This window comes from Varroa jacobsoni, unplaced genomic scaffold (assembly GCF_002532875.2).
Source record: "Varroa jacobsoni isolate VJ856 unplaced genomic scaffold, vjacob_1.0 scaffold_991, whole genome shotgun sequence".
In the NCBI taxonomy this organism is placed as follows: Eukaryota; Metazoa; Arthropoda; class Arachnida; order Mesostigmata; family Varroidae; genus Varroa; species Varroa jacobsoni.
In genome coordinates, this window is record NW_019213893.1 from 45,511 (window position 1) to 67,275 (window position 21,765).

The 21,765-nt window shown below is 39.2% G+C and overlaps 2 long non-coding RNA genes across 3 annotated transcripts; one reads left to right on the forward strand and one right to left on the reverse strand.

Annotated features, from left to right (window-relative positions):
• Positions 1-1,322: 1,322 nt before the first annotated feature.
• LOC147752786 (uncharacterized) lies at positions 1,323-20,742 on the reverse strand. The gene is made up of 3 exons (XR_015313109.1): positions 20,638-20,742; positions 8,221-8,441; positions 1,323-2,477 (listed from the first exon to the last, which is right to left on the reverse strand). It is a non-coding gene; the product is annotated as an uncharacterized LOC147752786 (long non-coding RNA).
• On the forward strand, positions 11,609-20,994 carry LOC111265597 (uncharacterized). 2 transcript variants are annotated; one of them, XR_002683535.2, is made up of 7 exons: positions 11,609-11,917; positions 14,448-14,594; positions 14,824-15,065; positions 15,895-16,067; positions 16,970-17,234; positions 19,892-20,094; positions 20,736-20,994. It is a non-coding gene; the product is annotated as an uncharacterized LOC111265597 (long non-coding RNA). The 2 variants fall into 2 exon arrangements; XR_015313108.1 differs by lacking the exon at positions 11,609-11,917 and adding an exon at positions 13,416-13,610.
• Positions 20,995-21,765: the final 771 nt, after the last annotated feature.

The window sequence follows — 21,765 nt, forward strand, 5'->3', positions numbered from 1 at the left end:
TGATATTATGTCAAGTCCTGCGAAGTTTTAGCCTGTGTTCTGCCGTGTCCCGACAAATCCGTAAAGGACTAAGGCTGTTGTAGAGATCACCATCGACTCTCAAAACATCTAAGAAATGTTTATTTGAAACGGCTCAGTTGAAAAAGAAGGCAAAAATAGTAAGAAGTATTATTGTTTTATTTATAGGATATTTTAAAGCTTCAAAGAAAAATTACATTCATTTTTTTTCGTTACCTGCAGCAAAATTTTTCAGGTGCTAGATATGGAAGGTAAAAACTTTATTACAGGAATACTGGCTGACTTCGGAGACTTAAGTGATTTGTTCAATTTTTCTTAAAAATAAATAATAATAATCTATTCCATACGATAGATTCTCTCTGAAGAAATCGACTTACGGCCAAGCCTCTCCTTAATCACTCAGGTACTACGTTAAAAAAGGTATTGCAATAGACTGAATTTGGTCCGCTCTGGTATATCCCGATAACACGAATCAGTACTAAAATTACGATAATATCTTTGTGAGAATTACGATTTAGTGCGGGACGAAACTTGTGTAGTACTACAAAAATACAATAGAACATATTTATTTTTATTTGGTCTTTTTGCAAACTGCTGAAGACATCTATCTTGTGTTCGAAAAATGTCATACATACATCAAAAATGATGTGAGACGTTTTAGGTTGGCCTCGGACGTTGGATGAGAACTGCTAAATAGCAGCGAAATACAAATATATAACGAGCACCGGTTTTTGCTCTTATATCTGCATTTTTTCTTTATTTTTATTACAATCGAAGATCGTCTACTACCTTGCTTGGCGCAGTGGAAGAACTATTTAGGCAGTTACAGACTGCACTTACTTCGTTAAGTAAAAGTACATTTACACCAAAACTCTTTGTTCTTATTTGGTTGGCATGTGCATCGGCGAAAACGATCGTAAGACGAACCGTTACCAAAACAACCAACTCCTGATTGAAATGGAAGTAGTCGTACATCTTTCCTAGAATACATTAATTGGTAAATATTTCAAAGAAATATAATGCATCAAAACTTATCAAGCATCAACTGTTTGACGATCAGAACACGGTCCAAGGGACAAATTCTCAAAAATCAGCTGCGCATATAGGCCAGGCGTCTACCGTTCCACTGCTAGCTCAATTGTGTTAAATAAATTCAGATGGTTAGATGTCAATACGTCATTTACTGTAGGTCAGTGATCTAAATCGTCGCGACTATACTCCCTATCAAGAATATTTACACAATACCGTTAGTTGCGTTATCCTGTAAACTATAACCATTTTCGAAAAAAAAAAACTTAGACATCTTTAACTTTCATTTATTCCATTAATAGCTTCAGTTTTATTTGTATCATGGAGTCGCCGGACATATATTCTATTATGCATTAGGTTGGCCCGCACGGTTTTCAGTTTGAAACCTTGCTCTGTGACTTTCTGAGCCGTTTGCCTAAGTTTCTGATTCATTTCTAACTGCGACCTTTATTATTTTCGCAATTGTTAGTATTCACCTATACAAGTCGCAAGTTACGTACCACTCAACTTGGCTCTATTAGGCGAAGGATTTTTGAACTGGCCGCTGGACCTTTAATCTGGCTAGTCTCGCACAGTATTTACTTTACCGTAATTAAACACAGACCAAATGCCATATGTCCCCATACAAAATACTTACAAAAGTAATGTCAATTAAGAGGTATATATATACATGCTACTTTGCATTGTTTGCTTAAAAGAAGTGCTATACGGGCAATAGACTATACAAATATGCTCCACAGAGGTTATTTGCTCTTCTGCACATTCCGTTCGCAACAGCTGCCATTGGTCCCGCAGCTTAAATACTACAAACATTAGCTTCCAGAATTTTCTTTTTTTCGTTTCCTATAGCCCTTAGTGCTCCTAGACTTTAATAGTACATATATTCTCCTCGTAAGTGTAGTCCTCCGAAAACGTCCACCTCCGTTTGTTCTCTTCTGTTCTTTTTCGATGCCCCGTGTCCACGTCGTCTGGCCTGTTGGCCGGTTCATGTTGGTCGCTTTAAATAATCATGAAAAGATGATCAAGTTGACTAACGACGAAGGTGAGTATCGCTAGCCGGAGAGGAATTCGGGCCTTCAGGACAATACGAGCAGCATCGAGTTAGATACGAATTCGGCCATCACGCACAATATCCAGCTCTCCCGCAAGAAGCTGCGGAAGCCTACGTATAATGGCCAACGGCGGCTGTCAGCGCGATCTCTGATGGATGTGCGACCGAAAAGGATCAGCAGGGCGGTGGATCATGACCATATTGGATGGCTGGGGTAGCCAAGCAGGTTGTGAGCTGCAATACAGGTCAGTACAGGCGAGTCCAGCCTGGTCTTCTTCTCATATATCTGGAGACGACAAGACCAGCCCGTAATGACAAAAAACATCGTCGACAGACTTCGGATCTACGTCATCGTTAACGCATAATCTTCTTAGTCATCCTATGCAGCAGAAAAAAGAGCGTAGAAATGAAGAAGTAAAGCAGTTATCTATCAAGCTGATTTTGGCTTTAATGTTCTATAATCGAAACCAGAAGTAAGCATATGATGCATGACTTTGAGAACTACTGCGCCTAACAGCGCTGTGCCATGTCTACTGAGAGAACGGTCCGAAGGGCTAATTTTATCGCAATTTCCCAAATGGATTACAAGGTTTAGGCACTTCACTGCTAAATTCTCATTCACTCGCAGTTATGTACAGTAAGCAATTTTATGTTATACTTGGAAAATCCTGCAATGATGATTTGGCCTTTAAACGATAAAAAATATTCAAAGCGAACGCTTGTGCAATTTAATCAAATCCTAATCAAACGTATCAGGTGAGGTTTTCTCTCAAGTTCATCCGATAACACTCAGCAGTTTGGGTGTGGTTTCTGACGCATTCAGCGAGTTGTTTAGGTTCTGAGTTTCGCTATCAGAATTTGTTCGTAGAAGTAAAATCTGGTGAGACGCCCAATAATATCTTTCACTGAATAGCCAGCGTTCTGCCTCAAAACACATCATAGTAAACATTTAACCTAGTAGATAATTTAATACAATTTGTATAGAAATAGAGATTTATTGATTGATTATATTCCTATAGTACATATAATTATAATTAGTGAATCGTCTATGATTTAGAAAGCAGTAATATATCTTGCTATCAATATATAGATTCACATGTGTTCCGTAGCGTAGCTGTTTTGAAAACGAGACATTATTTATGTCTCGACCAGAGCTATGATAATAGTCGCACGCGACGTTTCGTACCTACTTAATTATCCTTGTTTACGGTGCATTCTTACGACCGGTTTATATGTTCGAAGGATGACCGCTAGGTGACGCTTCTACTATTGATGACTGCTATGCCCGCGCTTCGGCGTCAAACAAAAAAAATAAACGTATGCAATTCAAGGTGGCGACTCGTTTAAGGAACATCAGTTACGCCGTTGGAGCCGATGAAGCATTTCTCGGTCCATATAGTAACATTGATCCTTTCGAATCGATTGGAAATGCTATTCGGTCAACGTATTTACTATGATATTGTGATTGTTACTATGTGCCAAAAACTCGATTGAAATTCATGCGGACTAAATATGTGACATATCTAGATCCGATAGATAGATTCTATCAGATCTGATATCTGTTCTGTAAAGATATAAATACAGTAACTGTAGAATCTGAACTTAGCGATGACAAGCATTTGCTTTTATATTCTGACGTCTGAAACGAAGAAGCACACACGAAACTCCTGTCTAGGACGTCTGCAGAGGTGCATCTATGGGGCAAATTCATTCCACATATAGGTGTAAAAGTTGAAATCGTTCTACAACAGGATATGTTCGTGACACGCCTATTTAGTACCATAGGAATGGATGTTGATTACGGTTCTGATTTTGGAAACTAGATAAATACTCATATCTATGCAGGCTGCATACTGTTTTATTAAATTTAATTCTGTTCAACACCGTTTGCTTGGGCAACATTCGATTTGAAATTATAGTGACAGTAGGTATGATAGTTAATTTCCATAATATATAAGTATTTTCCATATTATCATTGTAATAACTATGCTGAAGACGCTGCGAGTGTAATACTGTGTATATAACATACTGTAATAGACGTCACATAAAAATCTCAGCTTATATAAAAGTAAATGACAAAATTTGCATATTGTTTGAGAGCTGCTCGTTCTGCCGGAGGATGTTTTTGCTGGACTTACAAAAAAAAAAACTGCCAGTATTAATAGATTCATACGACTACTATAACATTGATTAAGTATAAACTTAGGCTTATTTCCGTTTGTTTTGTTAAAAGATATGTTTGTTTTGACCGCATCTAAAGTCTAGGACTAAACATTGATAGAGGCATTTTGTGCCACTCGGAGCTTTAACTTAGGCCTTAACTTTACTTTTTTTTTGTAATGCAGAGTGAACTCGAAGTAGATGAGCACGAACAAGCTTCCTTATGTAACGCCTCCATATAACATATTTTGAAGCATAGTTGTCTTATATGTATAAACTCGTACAACTATCTTCGAAAGCGGTCCGGTATTAAAGTAGCCCGACAGTCCGATTAGCAACGAATTGGGAGTATTCAATTTTTTAATGCCCTTACGCATGACTCATCATCATTCGAACGGAATAATAATACTATTGTTAATGTTCATTGTCAGAACACGAGCCATGTGTTCAATCATATCCAACATCCATAAATTTTTCTGTAAAATGGAAAATTTAATGAAGCTAAAAAATAAATGCTTCGTTATAGTTTGTGGAAAAACGATCCTTTCAAATGAGCTCACGCCGATTTTTTATTTATCTGTAAGCTATGTAAGAAATATATTTGCAAAGCAGAGCCACCTTTACGAGCACCGACAACATTCAACATAATAGCACGACCAGATCAGAGGGATTCAGTGACGATGCTCGTTGTCCTGGGGTTGTATTAAACCTGAGAAAGTTCCTTTAGGATATCGGACCATTGCCCCCTGAATCTATCGCGATCCGTCTCTGTGAATCTGATCTTCTTACAATTTCGATTGATAAATCGACAAAGACGTTCTTATCACGGCCTTTCAATGAACGGCGATGTCGGCATAACCGTGGTCGCACATATAGCTATGCTTAAAGCGTGAAATTTTATGCTTTAGATTCAATGAGTAGTTTTTTTGCATACGTCCTAAGTGGAGTAATACAGGCGCCCCTAGCGCTTGCGACGAACGCGCTAGGTTTATTGTTGAAAGTCAACATTCTTATTTCTACCAAAGCCGTATACTCAGTCCTGCTGAACAAATATAAGCCAGCAAGGACTACAAAATATTACAACACGTTTTTACAATAGGCTCTAGAGAGGGATCCACGTTGTTCAGTTCTCAGAGTCGTGTGAAGTTCCACTGATAAACTTTGAAGTATCTCTACGTGTGCTTCTCCAGGTCAATTTTTGTAACCTAAGTATAACAAGCTGTTTGCGTCGGCTATCAAATACACGGTTTTAGTAAATTCAGCGATGCTGGGACAAGTTATATACCACCGAACGTAGTGAGTATATATATGTCCGTAGTAAAAAATTAACGCAGCTTTAATGCTACCTTAACTGGGAGAATCGCAGACGGTACGATTACAGAAGGTTGAAAAATAGTGTATAGTGGAAGAGTAGTCCCTTATACGTTCTCAGACGAAAATGCCGTTTGGAACTTGCTGGCACTGGGGTCAGGGTTCTCTCACCGACAGATTCTGTCGTCGGCTAATTGACGTAAACAAGTAAAATTAGCAAGTGAACCGTGGAAATTGGACGGAGCATGGAGGGAAAGCTTCGTTTTAGGAATGAATGCGTGATGCGTAAATCACGTACCTATTCATGAATAGTCATTTATGAATAGGTACGTGATTTAAATCCTTTACAGACGTATGTCGACGCTGTATGTCACCAACAATTAAACAGCGTGTTTTTAAGTTGAGTGACGTGTTTATACCTAAACTAAGTTAATTTACAGGAATTAATGGGAAACGTCGGATTCATTTCAATATGGCTTATTTCATATTTGATTTAGGGAGTCGAACTGCTGCACCTAAATTTTAACACGATATTAACACGAGAAAAGCTACTTGTACCTTTTTAGAAGGTCTCTGACCATCACTGACCGAGTAAGCGTTAGATGACCATCATAGGACCGTAGGAGAATTTTCCTGCTCGTCTCTCGGAATAATCTATCTCATACATGGACTTCTCTAACGTGGGATGCCACAGTATCGGCACATTGCAGTTGCGCATCGGTAAGCTGCACTATTCCAGTGCGAAGAGAAGATCGTTATATCGATGTTTTCATCGTTTAAGCCAAATAAGATCGACGAAGTTGGCTGTAGTTCAGTTTTAATAATAGACATAATACTTTTTTCTGTGAAAATTCGCCGAAAACCATAAATCTATGCATACCTATCTTTCTAATAGTGGTGATGTGTTTACAGTATAAAAAAAAAAACGTTACTTATCAAACCATAGGTCGAAAATGTTTCTCGAGAGTAGCTGTGCAAAGAATGACAGCTAAAGATCGTTTTGGCAGACAGCGGAGGGAGTACGCTTCAGTTTTTTTCTATTTTAGACTCGTTGGAGATTTCATCGAAACCTGATACAAAGCTTCCGCAGACATAAGATGTAGAGCTTTAACTTTTAGGTTCAAAATGATTGAAGATTTTCTCTTTGAATTGTGTGCAAAGGAACTGATGAGGCCCTAAGAAATCGCGAAACTTTGACATTCGTTACTCGTCTGACATGCGGTGTTTTGTCGCATCTAAAAGCGTTATAAAACAAGCCTGTCGCTGGTACGTACACCCAGTTGGACCGGTAACAACGATAATAATCTATTCACTCGCGTATATATATACAATTTTTAATAGTTCTACCATCTCGCAAACTTGTCTCGGCGACAGAGTCGCAAAGGTCCTTATCACTCACGATCTAATGTCATTGACGTTCGTTTGTGATCGCGATAGGCCCGATTCGGTGTAGTCTTAAGGTAGCTATGAAAAATGGGGGAACCACTGAAAGACTACACGCCGAAATATTTTACATGCCGCGACAACTGGTTAGCCCTTATACAATATATGCATATACGCATGGGGTATTTGGCGGCCACTTCAACAAGGTGTTTTAATTTGAACTTTTTATAAGGCCTACTTCTACATAAGCTGACTTTAGGGTATTTGGACTCGCTGAACTCTGGTATTTTCGCCTTGTTTCCTTGTAGACTCCATCCGCAATTTTTTTGCCGATACCAAGGAATTCTACCAACAGAAAACTGTAACACACTCAGACATTTTATTTTCAGTGTGGTCATATGTCAACAATTCGATTTTCGATTTCTTTACTTCATTCAACTACGAAGATTTCGCTGTGCAGCAAACTTTTTTTATTCATTCTTTGGAACGATATTTTTATCTCAGAATGACCATTCCTAACCTTATGTTAAGGTTCACACAAACGCACGTATTATCTAATTGTAAACGTAATTATCCTTTTTCCCGGAATTATCTAGTTTTGACCCGGTAATCTGGATACTTTAAAAATAAAGAGAAGGGCATTCTGTTTTCCAGACATGAGGTCGTCCCGGTCAGCTCGAGCAAAATCATCAGCTGAATATTTAGTCGAGATAGAGTTATTATCGATTGATTACTATGTTTCTTAATCGTCCGTTGATGGGATCAACTTCCTTACGTTGTGTTTCACCTTGTATGATTTCAGAACGATTAAACATATTCATTACTTCTTAATAAACTGAATCACGGCATTCGCGTATGATTAATTTCCGTTCCTTACATAGCCGCTATGATACTGCTATTCATTGCGAAGTGGATTTCAACCGTATGCTCGCTCGTCTTGTCCATCGGACTAGCGTTTATTTTAGACATGTGTAGATATTACAGGCTGTCAGATGGAACTTATGCTTTTACGTACTTTGCTACACTGTGGTACTAACAAAATAACTGAGATTGGTAATTTAGTGCCACGAATGGTCTCGTTTTTTTCTGCTATTAAAATCAGCAGTGGGCATTCCGGGTGTCCTTATAGACGACGCTCTAAGGGTAACGTGGACGACGCTGGCTATAAAATGTTGTGACCAAGACCATTGTTCATGGGTAGGCGCTCTTTGTGTTTAGTCTGTCTTTCTATCTGTATAGGTGCCTATCTGGCAATTTCTTTTTCCTACCTCTTTGCTTAATGAGAGGCCACTTCCGGAGAAATGCTGACTCGCAGTAAAGGGTTCTCGTTCGGTGTCGTTTGTGACGGTCGTCCAGCCATCAACGACCCCTTCATTACAACACTTCACAGGGAAAACCCAGCCTTCCTTGAAGATCGTTAACTGCGCTTGCTTATGACAGTTCCACTCTTGGGTCTATCATGCGTCTATTCAAAGGAACGCGGGAAATACTGAAATAAATTTCACTAAAGGTCAGGTTGATTATGACGTTTTTTCAAAGTATTATGAGGTCATCCTTAAGAAGTACGCAAGTTGAGAATGAGAATCGGTTGTGGATCGCCTATATTTGTATATTTAAAAAATGAATTATCGTTTTTTCTTTTTCGTATCGACTTGGCTATGTGATAGGGAAGAGCAGAGGGTATTCTTTTTACAATAGTTTTGATGTTATTGCCAAGTAGAAGGGGCATTTCTATGGCTCTCAATGGCTCATTAAACAATGTATGTTTCTGAGAACGTGGCTTTCAAGCCGTCTCGAATCGACTATTCGAAGGTGAATGTCAATTGAAGAAGACTCTGAAACGACAGGAAAACAATGAGCTTATCATGTCCGTGATTTACTGATACCAAATGTATCAGAGGGGAAAAACTACATTCCAATAAATATAAATATCTTGACAATTGTACACGATTGGCCGCTACCAAATCCCGCAGCGCCGAGAGAACTTTATTTATCCATAAACACTTTATAAAGACCAGCTATACAATTGAGGCCGGACCAAGGACTGGTGAACGACCTTGATTGGTTCCGGTATGTAGAGCTCGACGATTGGATCTGTTTAAAATGGAACCTTTAACTACTATTAACTAATACTTCTGACCTTTTCACTTGTATGTCAGGAAAAAGTAAGGCAGTGAACGCCAAATGTTTACATGGATCACAGTTATTTGGTAGCAAACGTATAACGCAATATAGATGCTGTGTATAGTTCTTGCTTGCCGCAAATGACTAAACTTGATGTTATTATGGACCTGCATCCATCGCCTATCATGCGAAAAAAAAATAGCAACGCGTTAAACAATTGATTGCATCGTTTAGTGATTACATCTATCTATCTAACGATTGTTCGAAATCGACAGGCTCTCGTTCCAGTGTCACATAAAAAACGCTAACATTTTATTTTTCTTGTATATGATGTTTATTAAGCCAATGCCACCGAATATCGTGGACCAGCTAAGCGATAACTGTGAAATTTTTACACAGCCAGTGAAGTTTTACCGATGTTTTACTAAGCTAAAACTAATTGAGCTGTTCAATGAGTAAAGAAAATCTAGGACTCCAAGAACGAATTAACTAGCAAAAAGCACGTGGCATAATTTCAAAAAAGTGAATAAATATCTATCTACAAGATCTACATCTTTCGAGCTTGCCTCGAGTTCTGTATATACATTATGTTTATCGCACCGAATGCTATGTTGGTGTTATTCTGTCTACTTTCAAGTTAGTGTCTTTCTTAGCACACATAGACATAAAAATGAATAAAGGAATGTTGCCTATGCTGAAAAGTGTCCGTCGAAACAATCTGTTTTCAGCCATTCACCCATTCAAAGGAATAGCAAAACTTGAATAATCGAAATCAATGCAGCGTAAATTCGGAGATAGCGGGCGTGCATTTCCCGTCTGTGCAATTTGGGTCAGCTTAGAGGCGGCGGGCTACCGATGTTTGCACCATATGCGGAATCCATCTAACCGGTTTGAGAAAAGTAGGCGATCGATGCGACCTGGGTGGGGTGAACGAACGAGGCTCGTAGAAATAGCCTGCGTTTATAGGTGAGACGTTCCACTTGAAAAGATTTGTTAGAAATGCTGCGCCAACTTAAGTTGTCCTCAATAAGCTCTGCGTAAGTCGGGCCGAATTGAAGCTATCGCATGATATGGATTCACCTAAGAAGAATTGACTTTACTAAGCGCGAAACTGGTGGTAGGGGCAAAACTGGGTGGGAGAAACATTTCTCGATTTTATACGCGTGCAAAGTGTGCGAATGTTGAAAGCATAATGAAGTAATATCGGGACAAAGCTACATTTATGCCAGCATTTCAGGGATTGAGTTAACAGAATAAAACCATTTGCTTACCTTCACATCCGTTGTCTTCTCAAGCAGAGTACAGCAGGTATTTAGACATAGAAAAACGAAACATTATGTTGATTTATATTGTATTCATGATTATCACGTTCATTAAACATATTGATCGCATAAGGTTCTTCCTATCCGAATTTTCATTCCACCCTAAACTTTGTTCGACTAATCTAACTAAGGTATAAAAAGTATTTCAGTATTAATTAACTTGTCGATTCGCTCAAATAAGTCACGCATTGACATCAAGAAAACTGTTTGGGCTTACAAGATGTACCCTCTTCCTGGTCGATGAAATCGCGCTGGCTAGATATACCTACTATTTCACCATATAATTTAAGGTAAAGGTTAGGTAAGGCTCTCTGAAAAACCGCAGTTTGCTAGGATCAACTCTCCGCTAGGTAGAATTTCGCCTCAAAGTTTAACCGATAGATTACCACACGTGCTGTGCCTGTCATCAAGCTAGGAATGACGTTTCGCGACGTTTACAAATAACACGCTTAAAAAAAAAATGATGTTAATCGCTGTGCTCTCGTTCCTGATCGAAACAGATGTCGATGCCTACTTAACGGACGCGGAGAAATGCAAGGACCAATAATTTCGAATGCCGAAAGCCCTTTGTATTGCTCATCATAGACAGACATGGTTGGCAATACGATTCTAGGTATTAGATCACAAGTCTTCGTCGACAGGTATAACATCTAAACGACCCTTAATTAAAAAATGCAACTTTATAACTATTACGCCAATTGTCCAAGTAAAAATAACGATTTATAATAGCTCATTGCCGTAGCATACATTCACACTCTCAAATCAGTACTGGTCACATTCATTCAAATGTCGATACTTACCTATATTTGAATTGGATTATGTTGTTCTAGAAAATCAGCACACAATTGGCTCACCTATAGGTTCGTTAGGTGAACGATTCGACATTCATTTCCATTTATGTGTGCTACTTTCTCGTATGCTAGCAAAACCATCTAACTTCGATAGGCCGGCTTTTGTTGTTATTATCATTGGTGTTTATCTGATGAAAAAAATAGCGGCTGCTTGTCCTTTCAAGAGTGTGGACCTCCCACTGCTGCTATCGCTGCTACGTTCGGGAATCCTCTCGATTAAGGCTTGCTTCTCTCGGATATTTAGCATCTAGATAATATTATACTGCTATTCATTTATTGGCCACGTTCGCCCTTCCGGTTGCATTGCCCTCCTTGTTGATACGGAGAAAGACACCGATTCCTTCTCGTCTCTCGCCTGGCGCCTCAACTCCTTTCACGAAATGGAGCTTCAACAGTATCGAGTGCTTCTTTGGAACAAAGAATATCGAGATATTGCTATACGTTAGACACTATGTGCTATGGCAGTAAGCCAAAACACGGCAGTAACATAGCGATGAATAGATGCGTTATTTCCACAGCAGAATATGCCCCAGTCTGGCTGGCCTTGGGCTCAATAAATTTTTGGTTAAACGTCCCTGTGCAGTCATATATATAGATATATATCGTCTTAACCGTTCATTTCTGGGAAGAATGCTTTGGAGCAATGTGCCGGCGTCATCGATTCTAAGGTAAATGGAAAAATTCAGTTTTACTCAAGCAGTCAATATCAGGTTTTACTGAAGTTAACGTAAGTTGAGAATTTTTTTTTTCAATTAAATTTTACTTCTGCCTTATGAGTATCATCCTAATATACGCGCTACTAGAACGACAAAAAACACGAACAGTAAGTTGCGAACGAGTAATGTTGAACTTTAAGGAGCGCTGATTCTATCCAGGGTCATTGGAACTGTCTTTTTTAGAACCTTGGGATAAACCCAAAAAGAAAAAAGGAAAACAGCAAGCTGTCAACTTGCACCCGCAAAACTTAACTAGTAATGAAATCAATTTGGAGTTGTAGTAGGCAACTTTTCAACTGCCTCCCACTTGTTTTGCTGTTTACCAGTCGCTTGGCCACATAGTAAAAATAATCACTAAATAAATTGAATTAGTTTGATGCGATATGTGAAATCATTTTCCTTACTTTTGAATGGTAATTTCAACGATTCGATGAGGAAAGCGTCTTAATCTATTTAGACTATATAAATATCATCAGAATTCAAAGGTGCCATTCCTAATCGTTATATAAGGACCATTTAAGAGCCTTAATATTTCGAAATAAAAATTGTGGCCTGTTTTTAGTAAACCATGCCGACACGATTTCTGTACTTTAAAAACGCCTCGCAGTTACAGAAGGTTTTTACTGATATTACGCCTTGTTTAAAGGGTTTCTTCGCTCTGAAGTGCAACGCTTCGCCAGCTATTTCTTCCTCATTCCGAGTCACTCTTTAGAGTTTTTAAGGTGTGTAACCACCAGTTCCTCCTGTCTTAATAATGCAGATACTTTCGATTAGCCCAGAGCTTTATGTCAGCATTTGGTAAGAAGCTTACCCATGATTGATAAGCGCAGTAAACGTATACATTACGCCTTGTAATAGTGTTCGATGGGCTAACGAGCTCCATTCATGCTAATGTCCATCAAGGGCAGTTAAGCATTTGAAAGCTGTCTCTTAAGTAGCGTTTCTAGGAAGAAAAGGTCGTCTTACACGGAGTTTCTCTTTAACAACGTCTGGGCAATAGACATAACCATGTGATTATACCGGCACCTAGCCTGAGCATTTGAGACATATAGGACTGTTATTTTCATATAATATCTGTGTTCTGTATGCACGGCGTATCGTACTCTATCCCTAACATTGTACTTAACTCAATTTTTTTTTAATCTTAAATTAACATCGTTTTCGCCTTTATGTCATTTATATTCCATATATATATATATATATATATATGTATATATATATATATATATATATATATATATATATGGGTGTGTTTCGTACCTATAAAAAGGTCATTTCTAATATTACGTAACCGATCACGTCAACTTGAGGCGACGTTTCGCATCCGCACGTTCGTAAACTGCAAATGGCGATACACAGTCACCCTTTTAGCGTCTCAGAGTTGAAGGAACACTGATAAAGCTGTCCTTGTTGCCCTCGCAAAACTGACTCGACGTGAATCAGCAGAATTTGGTGCGGCAACACTATGAGGCAGAGTAGATCCCAGTGCCAACGTACCAGCCACGCTACCTGTTGCAGTGAAGTCACTTTGCCCCCATTCCGTTGGCCTGTTCCTAGGTGTAACTCTGCGCTATCACCATCGCTGCACCGGAACTGATTAGGCATCCACCTCCATATTTGTCACTAGCTCGAGCCGAACCCATTGGTAAGCGCGACTTCGGAAGAGGATACGCATACATGTCAAGAGGGGCATTGTACTAGTCGCTTAGCGTTGGGGGTCCAGACGAAGCACAATTCATAACCAAATGGATTTACGATGCGGTGCAGAGCTTATCATACATATATAGTGAGCTCTGCGCTCACTGTATAGCCTGCTATACACAGGCTTCTTGCACCATTTTAAGTTTGCGATACAAAATAGATATACAGTATTAAGTGGACATGAGGATGGATACTGAACTCAAAGCGATATATCGTTATCCTGCCGAAAATTCATTGTGGATTCGTGTGAGAATAAGGCAGGCACTATCCTTGTGATGGATTGCCTGATGAATGAAAGGGATGAGATTATCTTGCCGTGATGATAAAGTTACTACTTTGAAGTGGTGGACACTTGGAGAATGATATGGAAAAAATAGTGATACCAAAACAACAGCCTCGATAAAAATCCTTAGAATACCGGCGCATCGTTCTTATATTTGTATCGAATTTTTTTATCTGCTGTTTCTGTCGAGCAGAATCGACCGAATCGTTGCGCGAGGTAGTAAATTTTGTTGTTTCAATAAAATATGGCGAAAGGCACTGATCCATTTGCTAACGCTTACTCGTTGTTTAAGGCTACATAGAAAATAGATCTCTATTCATTTAACATGCAACCTAGTATACAGTCGTCAATAGAATATTGACCATTATTTATCTGATGTACCCCGAGGTGGTGCACTTAATACGAATTAGACTTCAGAAAATATTACGATTATATATAAACCTTATATATAAAGCCTTAACAAAATATCGAAAACAGCATTTTTCCATTTGGTTGCAGATACTTCCGTCTATTCAAGTTGCTAGACTGCCAGTGTTATAACGCTTAGTTCAGCGGCTTAGAGTAAGCTATTCATGAATGACGATGGAACGGAAAAATGGAACGGAGGGACTTTTCCCTTTTATCTTTTATTTATAAAGAAAAACCGTAAGTATCGCCACACAGTAGCTTCTCTGGAGAATTTATGACCCGTTTCTTGCAGGTTCTCACAACGTCCTTGTGAAGGCCGGAAGCTTCCGATCTTTCTGTCTCGTTCTTTTCTTCCTCTATATCTTTCGATTGTGCGACTGTGAAGTAACCAACTCGGTAGCGTTTGCTCCGTATAGCATATATATGGGCTGGCAACTGACGAAGGCGATGCCTGTTCCATTTGCAGATTGGATCAACGGTTACCAGTTGATGCTAACGCTTAGGCTGTGGGCTGCCTATTGCAGCTGTGCAGGCCAACCACAACACCAGCGACAACTGATCCGGATCAGATTTTTTCAAAAAAAAATTCTTTCTCAAACATCGAAAGACGTATAGCGATCAAGAGGCATGTAAGCTGGTAGAAAGACACTGTTATGGGGTAACGGCGACGATGATTTGTCGAAATGTGTTGTACTCCGTGTGGCAACAGTAAGCTCGTTCATTATTTATTTGCAACCAAAAAGATACCATTGTTGTTTTGTTTCAAGCAAGCGACAAGTGTACTGTCAGATATTGATTATCTTGTGATGATTGTTTATAGGAATGTTTCCGGTGTTTGCCATAACCGTCGGCTAGCGATGGTTTGCCATGGAAAATGGGTGTGATTTGTGTCTTTCAAGGTCTAATAAACTAACAAACAGACGACTCAAAGTTTTGTTTTCGTTGTGAAATACATGACATATGTGACGCGAACATCCTTACTGATAGTAATGACTTTCTTGTCATTTCAACACCGGGATGATAATTGGCGTTTTGTCGCGTAGCTTTAGCACTTTTGGTCCAAATTAACGAACGAAAGCTATAGTTTAAAAGAATGTTTAGAAGAAACGATATGTTGAATACGTATGTACCTATATATGCACCAAAACGCGCTGCAAAGCGCAGAAATTTTTAAGGGATAAAACCGTATTTGTGTTAAATTGGTAAAAAAAAAATTGTTATAAATACCGAACATTCTGAAAATGCCAAAAAAAATTATTCAAAGTATTTAGCGCTCATACATCATGCAATGTCTATGTAACTAAACTTGCAATAAAGTTAGTATCTGTGCGTTCTTTGTTTTGGTTCGCAAGAATTAAAACAGTTCAATCTTCCGACGATAGAACCCATAGACTGACTTGATCATAGCGTCGACTACTGGCACCTATAAATGCACACGGTGTTTTGAAATTCCAGAGAGTTTCGGTCTGCCGTATCCGAAGTGAGACCCAGAAAGAATGTACGCAGGAATTTATAACAAATTACTTTGTTTTGACAGGCTACCGTCTACCATCTGAGCGTGTCCTAGACCGGCGAACGAAAGGCCGTAGGCAGAGAATCGTTAGCGGGACAATCTTCAAACTGCTACTTGCAGCTAACGCTCATTGAGCTGACATAAATGAGCAAACGGGAATGCGCTGCTATGTCTATGGACCTTCGCTACGAGATCTTGTTGGCACCAAGTTTTAAGAAACCCTCTATCCAGTAGATCTATTTTCTGTCTTTACTTTCAATTCAGCCCAGCTGGAAGAAGCGTTGGTTCTGGCCAGTATGAACCGTATGATTCGATTTTGATACGTATATATCACTCTGCAATGAACCATAATTAAATACCTTCGCTTCGGCTAGCCATTAAAAAAATGTGTTCCGATCGAGATTCTAGGCAACAGGACATTTAGATCCTGAACAATTTCTGATACTTGTGTAGCCCTATAGCCATTCAATGGCAGATAGTTTATTGCAAAATATTGATTAATGCATATACTATCCATCGGCTGGGAAATGCATAGGTAGTTTGTCATATCAATTTATAACTCTACCTAGAGTACACTATGCATCATATATAACTGATAGTATCTTTGAAATATAAAAGTCGAAAGCGCTTCTTTTTTTGCTCCCAAAGATAATACCGTGTGACATGGTTGTCTCGTATTCGAACTCAATTGCAGATTCTCAAAATTTACTATGTGCTCTTAATTTTTCATACAGTCAAGCAGCATTATTTTCATACGATAACCTGACGTTTACGTAACGACACGGACATATTTTCTAGCCACGAGCTTCAACCGTGTTGTTTGTTATCTGAGTTTAAAATGAATATAGTTCGTCTATGGCAAACTGATTTCTTGGAATATATGATTTATTCACTTCAATAGTCCAGTAGATTTAGTAAGGCCTTCAGGCGAACTCAGGCCCGGAGCGAAGCTGCTTTGAGAATTTTTCAAGCGAGTTCCTTCACGCAGAACCCCTCTGTTGATAGTCAACCGTCTTCTTTGTCAGTCCTCCACCCCACCCACCCATTCCATTATATTTGCTACTTCAATAGAGACTGAAATCTGCACGCTCCATTTCAGCTGCCTACTGCTGTTTCTGCTACTGAAAGTAACGGGACAGTCATATTTGCTTGGCACGAATTCCACAAAGGCAAACATAAGATATCCGAGTATAGGACACCGGAGTATATGACAGCATCATCTCAAAAGGGATCCGTCGCCTATGACGTGGGCAGAGCGAAGGAGGAGGTCAGAACGGGATTTTACGCTACATTCCTTGAGATTGCTGCCTTTCTGTAAAGCCGACAAGGGCACATGTGCCTGTTCAAACAATGCGCCCTCTTGGGTACGTTTTTCGTCGTCGCTTGTTGCTAGTGGAAAATACATACAATATCTAAGAACAGTACAACTGCTATGACTCGAAACATACAATATGTACAGAGGCAGTTAGCGCGCCTGACGTTGTTGAGTACCGGCAAGCATTCCAGGTAGAAGCTACGAATTGAAGAGTGAGATGAAAACGGTCTTTACTTTACTTTCTTATTTCGCTTTCGGTTTTTGCTTAACACTTATCTACAGCCATGTTCTCTGGCGAATATAGTTGTAGGTAAGAACTATACATATTATTCTAAATACGGTCGGTTCTATTTTACACCATGAATCATTCTTGAAATGTTTCAATAGAGTCTTTTTAACGACATGGGTTGGCGAAACGCAGACCAGCTGTAGATTCGTTTGGTCACATTGTTCTAATAATAGACCTTTGTAAAGTAAAGAGAAAGTGTAAATCTATTTCATATTTATGTGCGTTTGACGCTTTTCGCTTGCCTACTTGGATGACTTTTATACCTAACTAACACGCCATCAAATGTGTGAGATTTGAATTGATTTATATTTGGAAAGCATGCTCAGTGTATTGGGCTGGCTTTCGAAAAACGCGTATTCTATTAAATGTTATATCTGCTGAAGGACTTAGTTGTTTATTCAGTGAAGTGCATCGATACCTGCCCATTGAAGGCTGCTTAGGTTTCCTACGACTGAAGATCCATGTGATACGATGGAGTGCCGACAGTTTACTTTTAGCGTTTGACAGCCAGCTGATTATAATTCGTCAACAAACGATTGCGGAAATGTGAACGAATACAATAGACACTTACAAACCCTGCTTCCGACTAAGTGTTCATTTCCCAGGTAGTTAGCCATAATTTTGCAAGCAACGTAAAGTATGATTCAATTTTGTATGCTTACAGCTTCTTTTTAACCTCTTCTCTCTCTTTCTAGACTAGCCCGACATAGAAACACGTCTTCATTTCGGTCATTTTGTACTAGCCTATCTCCTCGTTTCGCCCCGCCACCATTTACACGAAATGAATAAACTCAACGTAAACGTTCATATCATGTCCTTCGGGGGTTTCAGCAGCTACGTTCCTTGACACTTACTCGATCTCTGTATTTGAACCACGCCCCTGATATTATCATGTTTCTACCTCTTTTTCTTTCTATTTCTATTTTGAGTTTGGCCTGGACAGCGCTCATCAGCGGCGTTCTGTGGCCGTGTTCAGCAAAAACAATTTCAGGTTAAGTACCTCTCAGTCTAAACTTATTCTACGACTGGCCTCTCCCCGATTGGTTTACGCTAACTCTTCGTTGCCTTCAAAGCCTTTCCTGTCGCTACCTCTACTGGTGCAGCTGGTGTTTCTTCTCAGCCGACGTTGCAGCTGTTATCACCGCCAGTTCATGAAATCTTTGATCTGATCTAAGATTTTATAAAAATCTCCAAGTTCTTTTGCTAAGATTTATTAGCATAAAAATTCGCGGCAAAGCCTCTGCTGAAATCGTTGAAGTTTCGATCTCTAAGTCGGTCCTTGTGCGACTTTGCTTCCCCACAAGGAAGGCTTGCTAGATATATGGATCATATCGTGGCGATAACTGAGACGGACTAAGCACACGTAATTAATTAATTCATTCATTGCCATCGATGAAGCTTTTTCTGCTGCCCTTGGCGCCGTTCTGCACTAAAACTTCAGCGACGACGAAACCGTCTTTGAAGAAGGAACCGGCAGTATTCGCAGCTCCCTAAGGGACCGTTCATCTGAATGAACCTATTCGGAACGGTGCCAGTGACTGAGCGAATACAAAAACCAATCGACTGATTATTTCGTTCTCGAAAAGAAAAAGCGTCGACTCACGGGCTGACGTTGCGACAGAAATGAGATGGAGATTGGCGATGAGAGAAACTAAACGATACTAGAGCTGGTCGACTCGCTGGTATCGTGCATCGAAAAGCGCCCGCCAACCGTGGTGTATTGTATTTACCTGTTCAGCGCACGGCAATACGTGGTGATTCTGATAATGACGTGGGTCTAAAAAAAACTTAATTTATACCTCCAGCCAGTTCTCCTGTCAAAGTCTTTACTGCGTGTGGGAAAATAAGCGAAAATCGTGTAGAGCTAACGGTAATGGTGTTACGTTCGACATCCCTTTGAAGATCTAATTTGTAATGCGTTGATTGCGCGTTTCCAAACTCGCACCGAAAGTATGCGTAAAGCCATATATTGTTTATATATATATATATAAACAATATAAAGCAAGGTAAACTTGTAAGTAGCCAATATGACTACAAACAATGTATTGGAATAGCTTGTTGTGGCTTTCGACTACGGAAAACTTGGTTTGCCGTATTTTCATAAAAATACGAGACTGCACGATTTACAGGCGTTTTTGCAAATTTAAGCCAAAAGACTCGCGTCCTAAGCTTCAACCAATTGTATCAACCTATTGCTTTTCGCGGACACACTAACGGCATTAATCCTGCCATTATGATGCATTAGTTGTCGTTGAATAAACATATCCAATTGTATATAGATAAAGAAAGCACGCGTAGGCTGTACATACACATGATCACACAGCTCCGGGACTATTCTCTAGTTTTGCAGAATTGCCCTCACATCTGATTCTTTTTCTGCTTGGAATTTTCCAACCTAATCTTTGTCGCACTTACAGGTAGCTGACACGTGAAGACGGTAACGCTATGCAGATCACAATAAGATAGCTGACTTCCGTATACGCCTGCACGCGGCAGCTCTGTCTCCGACACATGATACACGTCGTGCCGAATTGTCAGCTTAGAAGTGCATACACAAAACGAAGGCGAAGGGGTATTTCTGACAGCATACAGACAACACCTTTATTGCCGGATTTGACAGGTACGCTGGCCTGTGCTTCGTAAACGACTGTAGTAAGCAAAGACGACTTGCCCTGTTTCCCTCTTCTTTTTCCCTTTGGAATCGTTAACTGTGGGGTATGCTGCGACACTTGATATTCGCACAGGATAGGCCGTAGTTAGTGTGAAACTGTTTATTGCGTTTATACTGTTTTTGAACGAGCGATCTTATTAATCAATTATGTATAACTAAATAGGTAACGTTATCTTGAAAAATAACTTCGTTCGTATCCCTTGACAACTCTAGCTTAGGCGGTATAACAATCAGGGTCGATATATGACTCGTTTCAGCTACGGTGGAAATCGTCATTATAGAACAAGTTACGAAATATTATGTATACGCACTATGGTAGATACACTATTAATTGAATAAGAAATTTCTTGTCGGTCTGTTAACTAAAAATAATTGATTAAATTATTATTCAACTTTGTGTATAATTGCTAAGGCAAAAAAATATAAATGGCAAAATGCATGATTAGGGTTAAACAAATAGTAATTAAGGATCTTTCATAATAAACTACTTACCTATGTTAAGCTTTTCTCGAGATGTAGTACGTGCGGGTGACCTTTAACGAGGACAAATAAATTTCGATTTGATCCGACATTTTCTGTTTTCTGTTTAGTCGCACATAGCGTGAAGGATCGTTGGTCCTATGAGATGTTTGTCAGCTAATGAGGACGTCATCGGTTATGTGCGCTACGATGGCTGCCGCCTCACTCAATATCAACAGGTTAAAACGAAGTCACACGTCAGAGTATACCCAGACTCGTCTACGATGGTCGGCCATTAGTCGCTAGCATCTACGAGATAACACCTAATAAATTAAAACGTTGGGTTTATTTTTTAATCAATACCCTAGCGTATGCCCTCACGTAAAAGTATATTTTCCCTTGTATCTTATTTTCGCTTAGCCAGCCAGCCAGCCAGCACAATGATTATGTGATATACCCTCTGTAAATACTGTTGTATACATGCAATAGTGATTGCATGCACTGGTAACTTTCATTGTACTGAATTGCAAAGGTAATTTAAACTTAGAAGTTCTAAATTTCAATTTAAGGTTTAAGACATACTTTTCTTTTACAAACGAAACGGTCGTATAAGAGATAAAAGCGATGTAGAAATGCGGAAGGATATAGTTAATCTCAAAATTAACTTCATGTAAGTTGACTGCTCACAGCATCGCCTTCCTATAATGCGAATATATTAGAATTCTATAAATAATTTGATTTTGCAATTTAAATATATAACAAGCACGTGACGTTCCACATACATTTTTGCATGCACATACACTTATTAAAATTTAAGTATGTAGCGTCGTGAGGCAGCAACGTAAATCGGCGAGTTCAGTTAACCAACCAAATTGCCTTTTAACAGAATCTAGCAAGATGACTTTGCTAATATTGGATTCATTAGCAAAGAGATAACTACCCGAAAAAAGCCCAAATCTCAGTCAAATAAGTCAGCGTACTTCGTACGTGCGGAAAATCAAAGACAAAAGACAGAAAAAGTGACTAGTACCTGGAAACACGTGGACCAAATTTTACATGTTCCTCTAAATCAGTAGTGAAAAATGCAGAAGGAAAACTTATATTTTAATAAATATTATTGGGATATGATACCCTAGAGTTATTCTATGGCAAAAAAGAAGC